The sequence below is a fragment of the Oncorhynchus masou genome, chromosome 30 (assembly GCF_036934945.1).
Source record: "Oncorhynchus masou masou isolate Uvic2021 chromosome 30, UVic_Omas_1.1, whole genome shotgun sequence".
NCBI lineage: Eukaryota > Metazoa > Chordata > Actinopteri > Salmoniformes > Salmonidae > Oncorhynchus > Oncorhynchus masou.
In genome coordinates this window covers 50,787,941-50,803,961 of record NC_088241.1, presented here as the reverse complement: position 1 = coordinate 50,803,961, position 16,021 = coordinate 50,787,941, and positions in this window count along the sequence as shown.

Sequence of the window (16,021 nt, the reverse complement as noted above, 5' to 3'; positions counted from 1 at the left end):
GGCAGTCAAGCATAGTCCCCGGAAGGAAGAAAAAGAAGGAGAGGAATGAACAATGGAGGGATGGAGGAGGGAGTGCTGACCAGCTGTGAATCTCTGCAGTCATCTTTCACCCTGCTACTGTACCTGCGTGGGCCCAATGAGCCATCCCACACTGCACTGGGTCCAAGAGCAGCTGATTTCTCAGGCTTACCCAGCCTTGCCGTGTCCCTGCGGTGCCGAGGGAGACGTCCGTGTAGCATCTGAAACCCAGAATGTCCTGTGTAACGTTAACTGCCACGGTCCAGAGGAAGAAGGATTGAAACAATAATGTCATAAACACCAAGGTTCTCCAAGAAGTATTTCTGCTGTGGAAGACACAGTGAGGGTAAATTATTGAACTCCATAGACCCAGTGTCTCCCAGGTGTATAACAGAATACACCTGAACCGCAGATATACAGAAGCTCAGCAAAATCTGGGTGAGATTTAGATTTTGAATGGCTGCCATATTGGCAACAAATATGCCATTCTAGAATGCTGATTAGAATGTTTTCTCATTGAGCATTCCATGCCAACATGGTGGATTGTCTGCAAAACTGCAGTTTAGTGAATCTATTCTGTAGTGGATTTACGGTGGGAACTCTATAGCTATCCTATAGCTCCCTGTCTCTTTCATGACACCATCTTTGTCCAATCCATCTTTAACTCATCCTCAGGTCTGTCTAGGCCAGTGGTTCCCAAAGTTTGTATAGTCCCGTACCCCTTCAAACATTCAACCTCCAGCTGTGTACCCCCCTAGCACCAGGGTCAGCACACTCTCAAATGTTGTTTTTTTGCCATCGTTGTAAGCCTGCCACACACACACACTAAACATCGAACATCATTGAAAATTGTGAATAACTCAACACAGGTTAATGAGAAGGGTGTGCTTGAAAGGATTCACATAACTCTGCAACGTTGGGGTGTATTGGAGAGAGTCTCAGTCTTAAATCATTTTCCACACACGGTCTGTGCCTGTATTTAGTTTTCATGGTAGTGAGGGCCGAGATACCACTCTCACATAGGTACGTGGTTGCATAGGGCATCAGTGTCTTAACAGAGCGATTTGCCAAGGCAGAATACTCTGAGCGCAGCCCAATCAAGAAATCTGGCAGTGGCTTCTGATTAAATACAATTTTCACAGAACCGCTTGTTGCAATTTCGATGAGGCTCTCTTGTTCAGATATCGGTAAGTGAACTGGAGGCAAGGCATGAAAGGGATAACGAATCCAGTTGTTTGTGCATCCGTTTCCAGTAATTGCGCACCCAACTCACTCAGGTGCTTCGCTATATAACATTTGACGTTGTCTGTAAGCTTGAGTTAATTTGCACATAACAAATCATACAATGATGGAAAGACCTGTGTGTTGTCCCTGTTAATGCAGACAGAGAAGAGCTCCAACTTCTTAATCATACCCTCAATTTTGTCCCGCACGGTTGTGGAGAGTCCCTGTAATCCTAGAGTCAGATCATTCAGGCGGAAAAAAACATCACCCAGATAGGCAAGACGTGTGAGAAATTCATCTTCATGCAAGCTGTCAGACAAGTGAAAATCATGGTCAGTAAACAAACCTTTAAGCTCATCTCTCAATTTAAAAAAAAGTGTCAATACTTTGCCCCTTGATAACCAGCACACTTATGTATGTTGTAAAAGTGTTGCCTGGTCACTGCCTATATCATTGCATAGTGCAGAAAATACACAAGAGTTCAGGGGCCTTGCTTTAACAAAGTCAACCATTTTCACTGTAGTGTCCAAAACGTCTTCCAAGCTGTCTTCCAAGTAGCCCCGTTGGAAAATATAAATGGACTGTTTGAAAATGTGAAGGAAAAAAAGGTTTTAAAAATATATATATATATTTTATCTATTTAAAAAAAAAAGTGAATCACATTTTTATTTGGCGTACCTCTGACGGCATTGTGTTCCCCAGTTCCCCAGTTTGGGAATACCTGGTCTAGGGCATTGGCTAGTCTGATGTAGTGTGTGTGTCTGTGCCTATCTGTGCGTGTGTGTACGTGTGTGTATGTGTGTGTGTGTGTGTGTGTGTGTGTGTGTGTGTGTGTGTGTGTGTCTGTCTGTGTGTCTGTGTGTCTGTTTGTGTGTGTTTGTGGGTGTATGCATTGCCTGTAAGTGTGCCCTCTGTCTTTTCTCATGGCTTCTACAACTTGATGGAGTGGAGCTTTGGCCTCCTCCAGCTCAGCAGCTCCAGAGAGAATGGACAGACAGAGAGAGAGGGATAATGACATGGGGTGCTAGGTCCATAGGGTCATCTTCCTCTACTCTACTGATACTCTGGCTGGCTAGATTCCTCCCTGTCCTCCCCTGCTTCCACCGTGATGGATAGTAACCAGAATAAGGCTGATACTTTGAGTTTTTTTTTAGGAGATTTTGTTCCCTCTCACTCTCCCTGGGATGTGAAGTAGAGTGGAAAAGTTAAGAGCGGCAGAGATGAACTTTGTGAAATTCAATCATGGAGCGGAGGCCAGAGGAGGCGTGAGGTCCCCTGTCCACAGACAGCCTTTTAAATTACACAGAATTAATTAATGTCACAAATGACAATGGCCTGAATTTGTAGGGAGCAATTATCTACATCGCTATCCCATGTGATGGGAGCAATTATCCACCCCAATGGGTACAAAATGTGACCAACATTTGGGACCACTAATAGTATTGGTAACAAGGGCATTGGTTTTTTGTAATTACTTAGACCTACTATCCAAAAACAAATATGATAATATGAAACCTGAACTTTTCATACTGTCCCAATATTATGTAGGTACAGTATAACAGCAATGGGGAGTGTAATCAAAGTCTCTATCTCCTGTGCATTCCAGCGGGGCATGAAACAAATCTCCTACAGTGAATGTTTTGTTTTCCTAGTGTAACAAGGACACAATGATATTCTCCCTTCATCTCCCCTCCTAACTCACCAAAAGGCAATTTGTTTCTCTCAACACCGGATTGTGTTTCTGAGCCTCCCTGGCCTCTCCTCACAGCCCTGTCTTCCTCTGTCACTAGGTCTTATTGTGTCAGCTACACACACTCACAGTGTCCTATATCATCGGGTCACACATCTCCAACAGGACGAAACACAGACACACACAGAGGCAAGAATGCATTCACACACACAAACAGGTGGATAGTGTGGATGGTGTGTGTGTGTGTGCGTGTGTGTGTGTGTGTGTGTGTGTGTGTGTGTGTGTGTGTGTGTGTGTGTGTGTGTGTGTGTGTGTGTGTGTGTGTGTGTGTGTGTGTGTGTGTGTGTGTGAACCGTGATGCTTTCTGAGCAGGTGTGCACAGCAATTCAAGATTAGGCTTCCCGCTACACTGCCTCTGTTTCTCTGAGTTGTACAAATCTAGATTTATGTGTGTTTTGGGGCTCTACTGAGGCACAGAAAAATGACAGAAATCTGCAGAGTTTTTCACAGTGCGGGATCATGGATACCTTAACTGTGTAGGTACCACAGAGAATAAATACATGGAACGGCTTATGATACTGTTCTTCCTAGATCACCCACAGCCACAGGCCTCTATGTCGTCATCGTGGAAAACCCTCTGTTCATAGTTAATGTACTGCAACATGCTCCTTCTAAGGCCTTTTTACATATACAATATAACATTCACTGTATCTTCTGTTCTACCCATTGGGAAATACACAACCTTAAAGATTAACCACAGCAAGAGCAACAACATCGCCAACAATAAGGATAATACCAAAAACTAGCTCCCTAACCAATAATAATCATCGATATTACTTGGATATTATTATATTTTATTATCCCTGATAATCTATTTTTATAATAATGAGCCGGCAGTATGCTGTTGAAACTCATTAAAAACAAGCCCCTGTTGTAAAACCCTACATCCATCTTACTCACTCACACACACACACGCACGTACGCACGCAGGGCACGCACATACACGCACGCACACAAACTTCCCAACATCCATCATCCTACTGGGTCTCCAGCGGGAGCCAACGGTGGGACAATCTGCCCATTCCTCTCCCAACCAAACGCTGCTTTGTTGACAAGCAAGTGTGTTCCCAGATAATTGGTTTTAGCTTCATGCCGGACAAGTTAATTAATTTTAATTACTGGCAGGCATCCACTTGGGGTCAAATGGAGGGAGAGAGAGAGAGAGAGATGGAGTGACAGGCAAGACAGAAGTAGAAGTTTGTGGTTTGTTAGGCTGTTTGTGTTCTTCCTCCGAGCGTACAGTGAAATGTATGTTCGTCTGACGTCACTACTCTGATAGGCTGAGCTGGGCTTAAAAACAGTCATACGTCAGCTTTGTCTTGACATGACAGAACAGCAGTGTGTGCAGGTTACCTGTTGGGTTCAAACAAGGACAGGAGATTACGGGTTACCTTCAGTGGGTAAGTGTTGCCCACAGTACTAATATCCATTCACAGCAGCACTATAGAAGTAAAGGACGCATAGCAGGCTCGACCATCATTTTAACGAGGGAACAAATCCAAGAAGTATTTTGAAACCGAGAATGTGTTATTATAAAAATAGATTATATAGGATAATAAAATAATGACAACATTAAACATAGTGGCACCAAGCTGGCACCAATCAGAATACACACACACACTCGCGTGCATACTGTTTCACCCACTTCATACAGTATGTACGTATATAATATAATATACTGTACTGTATTATATTTACACACATATAATGCTGTGTTTTGTATGTAAACATTATTGAAGTGACCAGTGTTCAATGACTAGAGTACAGTATATATGTACATACTGTATGAAGTGGGTAAAACAGTATGTGTGTGTGTGTGTATTCTGATTGACGACAGCTTAGTGCCACTGTGTTTAATGTTGTCATTATTTTATGAATGACAGTCCACAGGCACGACATCAGTGGATATTACAAGTTATTTGCTTTAGGACTAGGAATGTTATATTAATTCGGAGCTGATTCATTATTCATTTATATATTCATCAGGTTTGGAGTAGAGTCAACAGCAGCTGTGGAGGGCGATGTGTGTCTGGTTATTTCAACAAGTCAATTATTTGACCAATATGAGAGCTTGGACTATGAGTTTGGTATATTGGTATGTTTTATGTGATTGTCTTTGATGTGCTAACATAAACCACACTGATTTACTGGTATGCCCATTTTCAGCACACACCCCTTCCCAATAGCTACACAAATTCCCATTAACTCTGTAATCGACTGGGTCATTGATTGGTTAATTGAATTGTTCATTGATTGGTTAATTGATTGGAATCGCTGATCTGTGCCCCTACGGCCCACCAGAGACACCCTAGGGATTGTGGGATTTGTGTCAACATTCTCCCTCGCTCCGCCACGCTGTCTCATTCTTTCATCGCTTCCTCCACTTTTCCTCTCTAAACCGTGAAGCATGAGATTGGATTTATTCTGTAATAGAATAAAGCACATTGTTTCTCATTGGTGCAGAGAAAGCGAGGATATAACCGAAACAGCGCCGACTTGCCTGGTTGGGAAAGTTGATCAAAAGCGTCATATCCAAGAAGGAAGAATGGTGTTGTTGTTTTTTGGTCAAAATCTATTGAGTTTGTTTTTATTAAAAATAGAATTCCTTTCATTTCCTGGTGGTGCTCATATTGATTTGATCTAAGCTGATGCAGTTTGCTTTAGAAGTGAAAGAGGAGGGAATGAAACAGGTAATCTTCAAGAGATCAAAGAACAAGGTTGACACAGCTATTTCCAGGGATTTATGTAACTTAACAAAGTCTACAATGATTAGGATGAAGTTTACCCCTAGACACTGCTCTAAGGTCAGTTTTGTGTTTTCCCGTAATAGTTTAAGGGAGCTAAGCTGATCCTAGATTTGTGCTCTCAGGCAGCTTCATACCTAGAGCAATAGAAAACGTTGTGATTCATACCCTCAATTCGGGCCATTGTTGTGGACTGAAAGTAATGAAGAATAACCTGTATTGTTCATATTCAACCTTCACCAATGTGAAACTCCATCTGTAGTTTTAATTGAACACGTTTCTCTGTTATCCCTAATGTCCATTATTCTGTCTCGCCCTTTCACTCCTCTTCTCTGCTTTATAGTCTTACGGAATAGAGTCACATGATCAGTTCATGAACTATTAGCTTCAGTGACACCATAAAAATAGCATCTTTCAGTTTGACATCAATCCGCAGTCAACTTATTGTTTCGTTATCCTGCTATTTAATGTTGAATATTATTTTTTTTGATGTTCACATGGGAACGCAAGGACAATATATTACAGGTTTGTTTTAGATCAAGCGATGAGAATGGAAGGTCAGGACACATGGTTCTCAGTGTAGTATATTAATGACTGTCTTTAGGAAACTGAGAAAGTAGCTCTGCTGCCCTTTAGATCAATTTACACTCTTGACTTTTCTGGGCCGGTACAGAAAAGTCTCACACAATTTATTGTTCACTCGGTTGCATGCAGAAACACACACACACTCAGCTAGACCAGACATGATCAATACATCCTGCCTCTCACATCAGATGAACAACTCTTGGTGCTGGAGTGCCACAGTGTCTGCAGCCTGAGGTGCATGCCAGACAACTCCTCATCTAACCAATCACCATCCTGACTGAATCAATTAGGATGCTCATTCAACCAATCACAGGTCCTGATGGAACCAATCTAGCCTCCTGTCTTCCAGGGTCAGGGTTGAAGTTGGTGGGTTAGTGACTGGGTGGAAAAGAAGACTGAAGCGCCCAACGATCAGGGCTTGGAAATGTAACTTGTTGAGAAGAATTTGTTGCTGTGTGTGGTTGAGTGATAGAAAATAATAGGGAAGAAATAAATAGAATACGTTTGGTTGAGAGGCAACAGTGTTACAGTTACCACAATCGGTAAGAAATAGTTTTAAATATACTTTTTGCAAGAAGGCGGCAGTGAGGGAGTTATACTGATCAAACACTGAATGTGAATGAACTGTACGCCTGTATCTAAACTAACCTTATTAAAAAAACATTCAACTCAAAGAAAACAGCAAGGGTTCTCTTCAGAGACTTTCGCTCTGTAGGCAGAGTCAGGAGAATAGTCAGGACAATGCTAACAAGTGTTCCACCCCCAGTTGTGTTCCTCTCCAGTGTTATACAGTACTGTCAATATGAGACATCAACTCAATCACAACAGACAAAGGAGCTGACGAATCACATCTGTTTCAGGTGTCTTGTATTTTAATAGAGTGTTCTGTAACGTCAGCGGAGCTAGTGAAGGTGGCACATCAAACAGACAGTGGGAGTGGACACATCATCTTCAATCACACATCAGAGGAGTGATGGATCAAAGTTATCCTAGTCCACACACATGCAGGTCAGAAAGAGGAATGCATGCATACTCACAGACAGTCACATGCAAGCATACAAGCACGGGCACATGTACGCACATACTCAAACACAACTCTCTAAGGCCCTGCTCTAATTCTGCTGTACCCTTGTACACGCGCTCCAAGGATACTCCCTAACATGAGTCAGTTTGTCAGATATTAACTTGGATTCTGTGAGTTGGTCTGACTGCCAGTCATCTCATAATAACACGGCTCTGTAACACTTTCCTCTGACGTGTTTAAGTTTAACAGCAAGTGTAGGGCGTCCTACGACCACATCATGATCCAATTCAAATGTAAATTCTACATTCTGCTGACAACTGAGGAACAAAGGGGCTGCTAGACAGGAAGTGTGTTTTACAGAGGCTTCCGTAGTGTCTGTAAGCAGGTGAACTCAGACAGACCGAGGCCTCGCTGGATAAAGGTCAGATTAGCATAAGGCCCAAGGTCATGGGCGTTCAGGTGTCGCTCAGGCAAGATATTGTCACTTTAAGGGATCAGCAGGTGATCTTTGACTCCTGGTATTTGCCCGGCTGCTACTCTCGTTCCCCTTCATAAGCACGTCTTATCTTTGTGAATAACAGAACTTGTCCAGGCTGTTGAAAGCTTTGCGATAAGACGAAACTACGCTTCACACCTTGTGTCTACAACTGGTGAGCCTTTAAACGATGTAAAAGGTATGCTGAGATGTTGTACACTCAAATGATAGTGATTCAACATCTTAAGGTGGCAAAATTCACCGTTACACAACCGTTTTAGAATGTCCAGGATATCCAGCAAATCTCAACAGCCACTGGAGTGATGTGTCACCTCTACAGGTATATCTGGAGCCCACCTTAAACTGCAGAGGAAAGAGTGGCAGTGTAGATGAATGACTTATGCTAGCATTAAAGCCATGGAGGTTCTCAGCCGCCAACAGAGTTTTTAATTTCCACCCGTCGTGATTCACTGTAAGCTTCATCGTATGTCACGAATCCACTCGCCCGGAGAACAACTTTCCACTCAGTGAAAATGTTTGGGGATAACTTACGCAGAACAAATCGTCTCCAATGACCAACAAATTACCACAGGGCAAGAGGTATTGCTGCTATATATGCTGTAGTCCTACTCTGGTGGGTACCAATAATGTAGTAATCAAACCAAGACTAGAGCGTAGTCCTACTTCTGACCTAACAAGAGCATTGAGTCTATAACTAACACGATGAACCACATTACTCCTCCATTTCATTAAGATGTCTGGAGTTGTCATTAAGTATTGTGTTGTCTTTGCAGGATCTGTCTTCAACTTAACAATAAGATAATATCTAAACAACCTCTCTATTGTTCACTGTGTTCATCCTCCTTTTATGAATCTCAGACGACTTCACACACAGAAAAGGAGTCTTATCCCAGACAGATTAGATCTATTGTGTTTGGTTGAACGGTGAGGTCGTTATTATGTTTTCAACACTTGGTGTATAGGAGCGCTCATTTGGTACCCGTGCTTCAACCCAGATTTTTAATTTAATTTCACTAGGCAAGTCAGTTAAGAACAAATTCTTATTTACAATGATGGCCTACCCTGGCCAATTGTGCACCAGCCAATCACGGCCGGATGTGATACAGCCTGGATTCGAACCAGAGACTGCAGTGACGCCTCTTGGACTGAGCTGCAGTGCCTTAGACCGCTGCACCACTCAGGAGCGTTGGGTAAACAACAGGGCATAGTGTGTGTCTGTCTGTGGGTGTGTGTGTGTTTTGCAACACAGCCGTTAATCGTGACATTTCCAGCTGACAAGAGAGTGTATTGGTCCACAGATGGTGCTGTAGAAATGCCAATGTAATGGGACTGATTGGAGTAGCTCATCATTCTAACTCTCTCTCTCTCTCTCTCTCTCTCTCTCTCTCTCTCTCTCTCTCTCTCTCTCTCTCTCTCTCTCTCTCTCTCGTAAAACATAACTCACTCTCCCTTCCAACCCTACAGCATCATTTTCTCCCTATCTCCTCCCTTAAACATCATTCTCTTTCACACGTTCCTAAAAAATCCCTCTCCCTTTCTCATTTGTCCCTACACATCAGTCACTTCTGCACTCGTTTCTTTAAAACCTTCCAATCCATCCAGAATGGGCCTTTCTGCCCCCAGACATGACACAGTGAGCACTGATGCATCACCACCATGTTTATGGCTGGCAATGGAGCACAGAATCATGAAGAGACTAGGGGAATATACACACTTATGGACTTAAACAGAAGTATACATGTTCATTCTGTTGCATTGTATTGTATTTTATTCCGTTTGAAATGCCTTGAGATGTCAGACTTGTATAGAAAATGTTAAATGTTAATGCTGAAAATAACATGAGCATATTGGAATGGAATAATAGGCACTGAACAATTAATGAAGGTCAGAGGGGTAAAAGCAGTCTAATTACTGATAATGTGGTGTTCTACATCTCGGTAGTCTGTTTCTATTAAAACTGTATACGTATCACAGTATAGTATCCGCTCACAATTAGTTCATAATTGTGCTCAGTCGTTAAAAGGTCTCGGTTGCTTTTAATTCATAAAGGTCAGGCTGGTGGCTTACTATTCCATCTTCCATGTTACTTAACATAGTTTGTTTACATAACGATTCATATCACATATGGTCTCCAAAGCAATTAAGTCTGAATTTACAGCTTTTAGTTGCATGGCAAGCTCTACATCCCCCCGAATTCTCTAGTGTCAAACCCTCAGTAGAGGCAAACTCTGATTCCACGTTTCCTTTTAATCCGTTAATACCAGCGCTAATGAACAGGCGATAACAGGGTACTCAGGCGTCTGATAAGCTGGAGTAGGAAAAAGAGAGAATGAGAAAACAGAAAGAATAAAGATGGAGGAAGGAAGAGGCCGAGAGAATATAAATTCAGGATGAGTCACACACACACATATACACACACATGCACACATGCACACACACACACAAAACATGAACATGCAAGCACACGTGCAAACAAACACATGCAAACATACGCCCACACTCAGCTCTTCGGGCACAAGCCTCTTAAAAGCAGCTAGCTATACTTCACTTGAACTTTTCCATCATAAGGCTTACATTAAACAGTCATTATATTATGACAAATGCTATAAACACAGTTAAAAGTGGATGTTGTCTTTGTAGAACTGACCAGAAGATATATGGAGACTGACAATAACGCAAGCTGTCACAGTATTCATTGAATGTAGTCTACAGTAGTGTACATACACAGCTACTTACAGTATCCTGTGGTTTATGTCATGTAATGTAAAGTCAGTCAAACTGATGTTAGCTAACGAAATAGCCTTACCCAGATTATACCATTTCAAAATAACTTCTACATTTAGAGCCTGATTGCTCTATGGTACCTCTGAATGATTGCTTTACTGTCGTTGCGCGTACAGTGGCTTGTGTAAGCATTTTTCCTATTTTGTTGCCTTACAACCTGGAATTAAATTAGATTTTTGGGGGGTTTGTATCATTTGATTTACACAACATGCCTACCACTTTGAAGATGCAAAGTATTTGTTATTGTGAAACAAAAAAGAAATAAGACAAAAAAACAGAAAACTTGAGCGTGCATAACTATTCACCCCCCAAAGTCATCAAAAAATATATATATATATTTCACCTTTATTTAACCAGGTAGGCAAGTTGAGAACAAGTTCTCATTTACAATTGCGACCTGGCCAATATAAAGCAAAGCAGTTCGACACATACAACAACACAGATTTACACATGGAGTAAAACAAACATACAATCAATAATACAGTAGAAAAATAAGTCTATACAATGTGAGCAAATGAGGTGAGATAAGGGAGGTAAAGGTAAAAAAAAGGCCATGGTGGTGAAGTAAATACAATATAGCAAGTAAAACACTGGAATGGTACATTTGCTGTGGAAGAATGTGCAAAGTAGAGATAGAAATATAAGGCGCAAAATAAATAAATACATTTTGTAGTTCGTTCCAGTCATTGGCAGCAGAGAACTGGAAGGAGAGGAGAGGCGGCCAAAGGAAGAATTGGTTTTGAGGGTGACCAGAGAGATATACCTGCTGAAGCGCGTGCCACAGGTGGGTGCTGCTATGGTGACCAGCGAGCTGAGATAAGGGGGTATTTTTACCTAGCAGGGTCTTGTAGATGACCTGGAGCCAGTGGGTTTGGCGACGAGTATGAAGCGAGGACCAGCCAACGAGAGCGTACAGGTTGCAGTGGTGGGTAGTATATGGGGCTTTGGTGACAAAATGGATGGCACTGTGATAGACTGCATCCAATTTATTGAGTTAGGGTATTGGAGGCTATTTTGTAAATGACATCGCCGAAGTCGAGGATTGGTATGATTGTCAGTTTTACAAGGGTATGTTTGGTAGCATGAGTGAAGGATACTTTGTTGCGAAATAGGAAGCCAATTCTAGATTTAACTTGGGATTGGAGATGTTTGATGTGAGTCTGGAAGGAGAGTTTACAGTCTAACCAGACACCTAGGTATTTTTAGTTGCCCACATATTCTAAATCAAATCAAATCACATTTTACTTGTCACATACACATGGTAAGCAGATGTTAATGCGAGTGTAGCGAAATGCTTGTGCTTCTAGTTCCGACAATGCAGTAATAACCAACGAGTAATCTAGCTAACAATTCCAAAACTACTACCTTATACACATAAGTGTAAAGGGATAAAGAATATGTACATAAAGATATATGAATGAGTGATGGTACAGAGCGGCATAGGCAAGATGCAGTAGATTGTATTGAGTACAGTATATACATATGAGATGAGTATGTAAACAAAGTGGCATAGTTAAAGTGGCTAGTGATACATGTATTATATAAAGATGCAGTAGATGATATAGAGTACAGTATATACGTATACATATGAGATAAATAATGTAGGGTAAATAATGTAGCATTGTTTAAAGTGGCTAGTGATATATTTTACATCAATCCCATCAATTCCCATTATTAAAGTGGCTGGAGTTGAGTCAGAGTGTTGGCAGCAGCCACTCAATGTTAGTGGTGGTTGTTTAACAGTCTGATGGCCTTGAGATAGAAGCTGTTTTTCATTCTCTCGGTCCCAGCTTTGATGCACCTGTACTGACCTCGCCTTCTGGACGATAGAGGGGTGAACAGGCAGTGGCTCGGGTGGTTGTTGTCCTTGATGATCTTTATGGCCTTCCTGTGACATCGGGTGGTGTAGGTGTCCTGGAGGGCAGGTAGTTTGCCCCCGGTGATGCGTTGTGCAGACCTCACTACCCTCTGAAGAGCCTTACGGTTGTGGGCGGAGCAGTTGCCATACCAGGCAGTGATACAGCCTGACAGGATGCTCTCGATTGTGCATCTGTAGAAGTTTGTGAGTGCTTTTGGTGACAAGCCGAATTTCTTCAGCCTCCTGAGGTTGAAGAGGCGCTGCTGCGCCTTCTTCACAATGCTGTCTGTGTGGGTGGACCAATTGAGTTAGTCTGTGATGTGTACGCCGAGGAACTTAAAACTTACTACCCTCTCCACTACTGTTCCATCGATGTGGATAGGGGGGTGTTCCCTCTGCTGTTTCCTGAAGTCCACAATCATCTCCTTAGTTTTGTTGACGTTGTGTGTGAGGTTATTTTCCTGACACCACACTCCGAGGGCCCTCACCTCCTCCCTGTAGGCCGTCTCGTCGTTGTTGGTAATCAAGCCTACCACTGTTGTGTCGTCCGCAAATTTGATGATTGAGTTGGAGGCGTGCGTGGCCACGCAGTCGTGGGTGAACAGGGAGTACAGGAGAGGGCTCAGAACGCACCCTTGTGGGGCCCCAGTGTTGAGAATCAGCGGGGTGGAGATGTTGTTACCTACCCTCACCACTTGGGGGCGGCCCGTCAGGAAGTCCAGTACCCAGTTGCACAGGGCGGGGTCGAGACCCAGGGTCTCGAGCTTGATGACGAGTTTGGAGGGTACTATGGTGTTAAATGCTGGGCTGTAGTCGATGAACAGCATTCTCACATAGGTATTCCTCTTGTCCAGATGGGTTAGGGCAGTGTGCAGTGTGGTTGAGATTGCATCGTCTGTGGACCTATTTGGGCGGTAAGCAAATTGGAGTGGGTCTAGGGTGTCAGGTAGGGTGAAGGTGATATGGTCCTTGACTAGTCTCTCAAAGCACTTCATGATGACGGAAGTGAGTGCTACAGGGTGGTAGTCCCGCAGCAAGTCAGAACCGTCCAGAGTAGTGATGTTGGATGGGCAGGCAGGTGCAGGCAGCGATCGGTTGAAGAGCATGCATTTAGTTGTACTTATATTTAAGAGCAATTGGAGGCCACGGAAGGAGAGTTGTATGGCATTGAAGCTTGCCTGGAGGGTTGTTAACACAGTGTCCAAAGAAGGGCCAGAAGTATACAGAATGGTGTCATCTGCGTAGAGGTGGATCAGAGACACCAGCAGCAAGAGCAACATCATTGATATATACAGAGAAGAGAGTCGGTCCAAGAATTGAACCCTATGGCATCCCCATAGAGACTGCCAGAGGCCCGGACAACAGGCCCTCCAATTTGACACACTGAACTCTATCAGAGAAGTAGTTGGTGAACCAGGCGAGGCAATCATTTGAGAAACCAAGGCTATCGAGTCTGCTGATGAGGATGTGGTGATTGACAGAGTCAAAAGCCTTGGCCAGGTCAATGAATACAACTGCACAGTATTGTTTCTCAATGGCGGTTGGCGGTTAAGATATTGTTTCTCGATGGCAGTTATGATATCGTTTAGGACCTTGAGCGTGGCTGAGGTGCACCCATGACCAGCTCTGAAACCAGATTGCATAGCGGAGAAGGTATGGTAGGATTCGAGATGGTCGGTAATCTGTTTCTTGACTTGGCTTTCGAAGACCTTAGAAAGGCAGGGTAGGATAGATATAGGTCTGTAGCAGTTTGTGTCAAGAGTGTCCCCCCTTTGAAGAGGGGGATGACCGCAGCTGCTTTCCAATCTTTGGGAATCTCAGACGACACGAAAGAGAGGTTGAACAGGCTAGTAATAGGGGTTACAACAATTTCATCCGATAATTAGTTTAGAAAGAAAGGGTCCAGATTGTCTAGCCCGGCTGATTTGTAGGGGTCCAGATTTTGCAGGTCTTTCAGAACATCAGCTGACTGGATTTGGGAGAAGTAGAAATGGGGAAGGCTTGGGCGAGTTGCTGTGGGGGGTGCAGTGCTGTTGACCGGGGTAGGGGTAGCCAGGTGGAAAGCATGGCCAGCCATAGAAAAATGCTTATTGAAATTCTCAATTATAGTGGATTTATCGGTGGTGACAGTGTTTCCTATCCTCAGTGCAGTGGGCAGCTGGGAGGAAGTGTTCTTATTCTACATGGACTTTACAGTGTCCCAGAACTTTTTTGAGTTTGTGTTGCAGGAAGCAAATTTCTGCTTGAAAAGCTAGTCTTAGCTTTTCTAACTGCCTGTGTATATTGGTTTCTAGCTTCCCTGAAAAGTTACAAATCACGGGGGCTGTTCGATGCTAATGCAGAATGCCATAGCATGTTTTTTGTTGGTTAAGGGCAGTCAGGTCTGGAGAGAACCAAGGGCTATATCTGTTCCTGGTTCTAAATTTCTTGAATGGGGCATGCTTATTTAAGATGGTGAGGAAGGCATTTAAAAAAAATAACCAGGCATCCTCTACTGATGGGATGAGATCAATATCCTTCCAGGATACCCCGGCCAGGTCCAATAGAAAGCCCTGCTCGCTGAAGTGTTTCAGGGAGCGTTTGACAGTGATGAGTGGAGGTCGTTTGACCGCTGACCCATTACGGATCCAGGCAATGAGGCAGTGATCGCTGAGACATTGGTTAAAAACAGCAGAGGTGTATTTAGAGGGCAAGTTGGTTAGGATGATATCTATGAGGGTGCCCGTGTTTATGGCTTTGGGGTGGTACCTGGTAGGTTCATTGATAATTTGTGTGAGATTGAGGGCATCAAGCTTAGATTGTAGGATGGCTGGGGTGGTAAGCATGTTCCAGTTTAGGTCGCCTAGCAGCACAAGCTCTGAATATAGATGGGGGGCAATCAGTTTACATATGGTGTCCAGAGCACAGCTGGGGGCAGAGGGTGGTCTATAGCAGGCGGCAATGGTGAGAGACTTGTTTTTAGAGAGGTGGATTTTTAAGAGTAGAAGTTCAATTTGTTTTGGTACAGACCTGGATAGTAGGACAGAACTCTGCAGGCTATCTTTGCAGTAGATTGCAACACCGCCCCCTTTGACTGTTCAATACTTTGTAGAGCCATCTTTTGCAGCAATTACAGCTGCAAGTCTCTTGGGGTATGTCTCTATAAGCTTGGCACATCTAGCCACTGGGATTTTTGCCCATTCTTCAAGGCAAAACTGCTCCAGCTCCTTCAAGTTGGATGGGTTCCACTGATGTACAGAAATCTTTAAGTCATACCACAGATTCTCAATTGGATTGAGGTTTGGGCTTTGACTTGACCGTTCCAAGACATTTAAATGTTTCCCCTTAAACCACTCGAGTGTTGCTTTAGCAGTATGCTTAGGGTCATTGTCCTGTTGGAAGGTGAACCTCCGTCCCAGTCTCAAATATCTGGAAGACTGAAACAGGTTGAGAAGAAAAGGACTTGAGTTCCTGTACGTTACCACAATCACACCATTAGTTGTTAATTAAACAAACCCCTCTGCCTTTTTTCTCAAGAGAGTTCTTTCTTCCTGTCAGC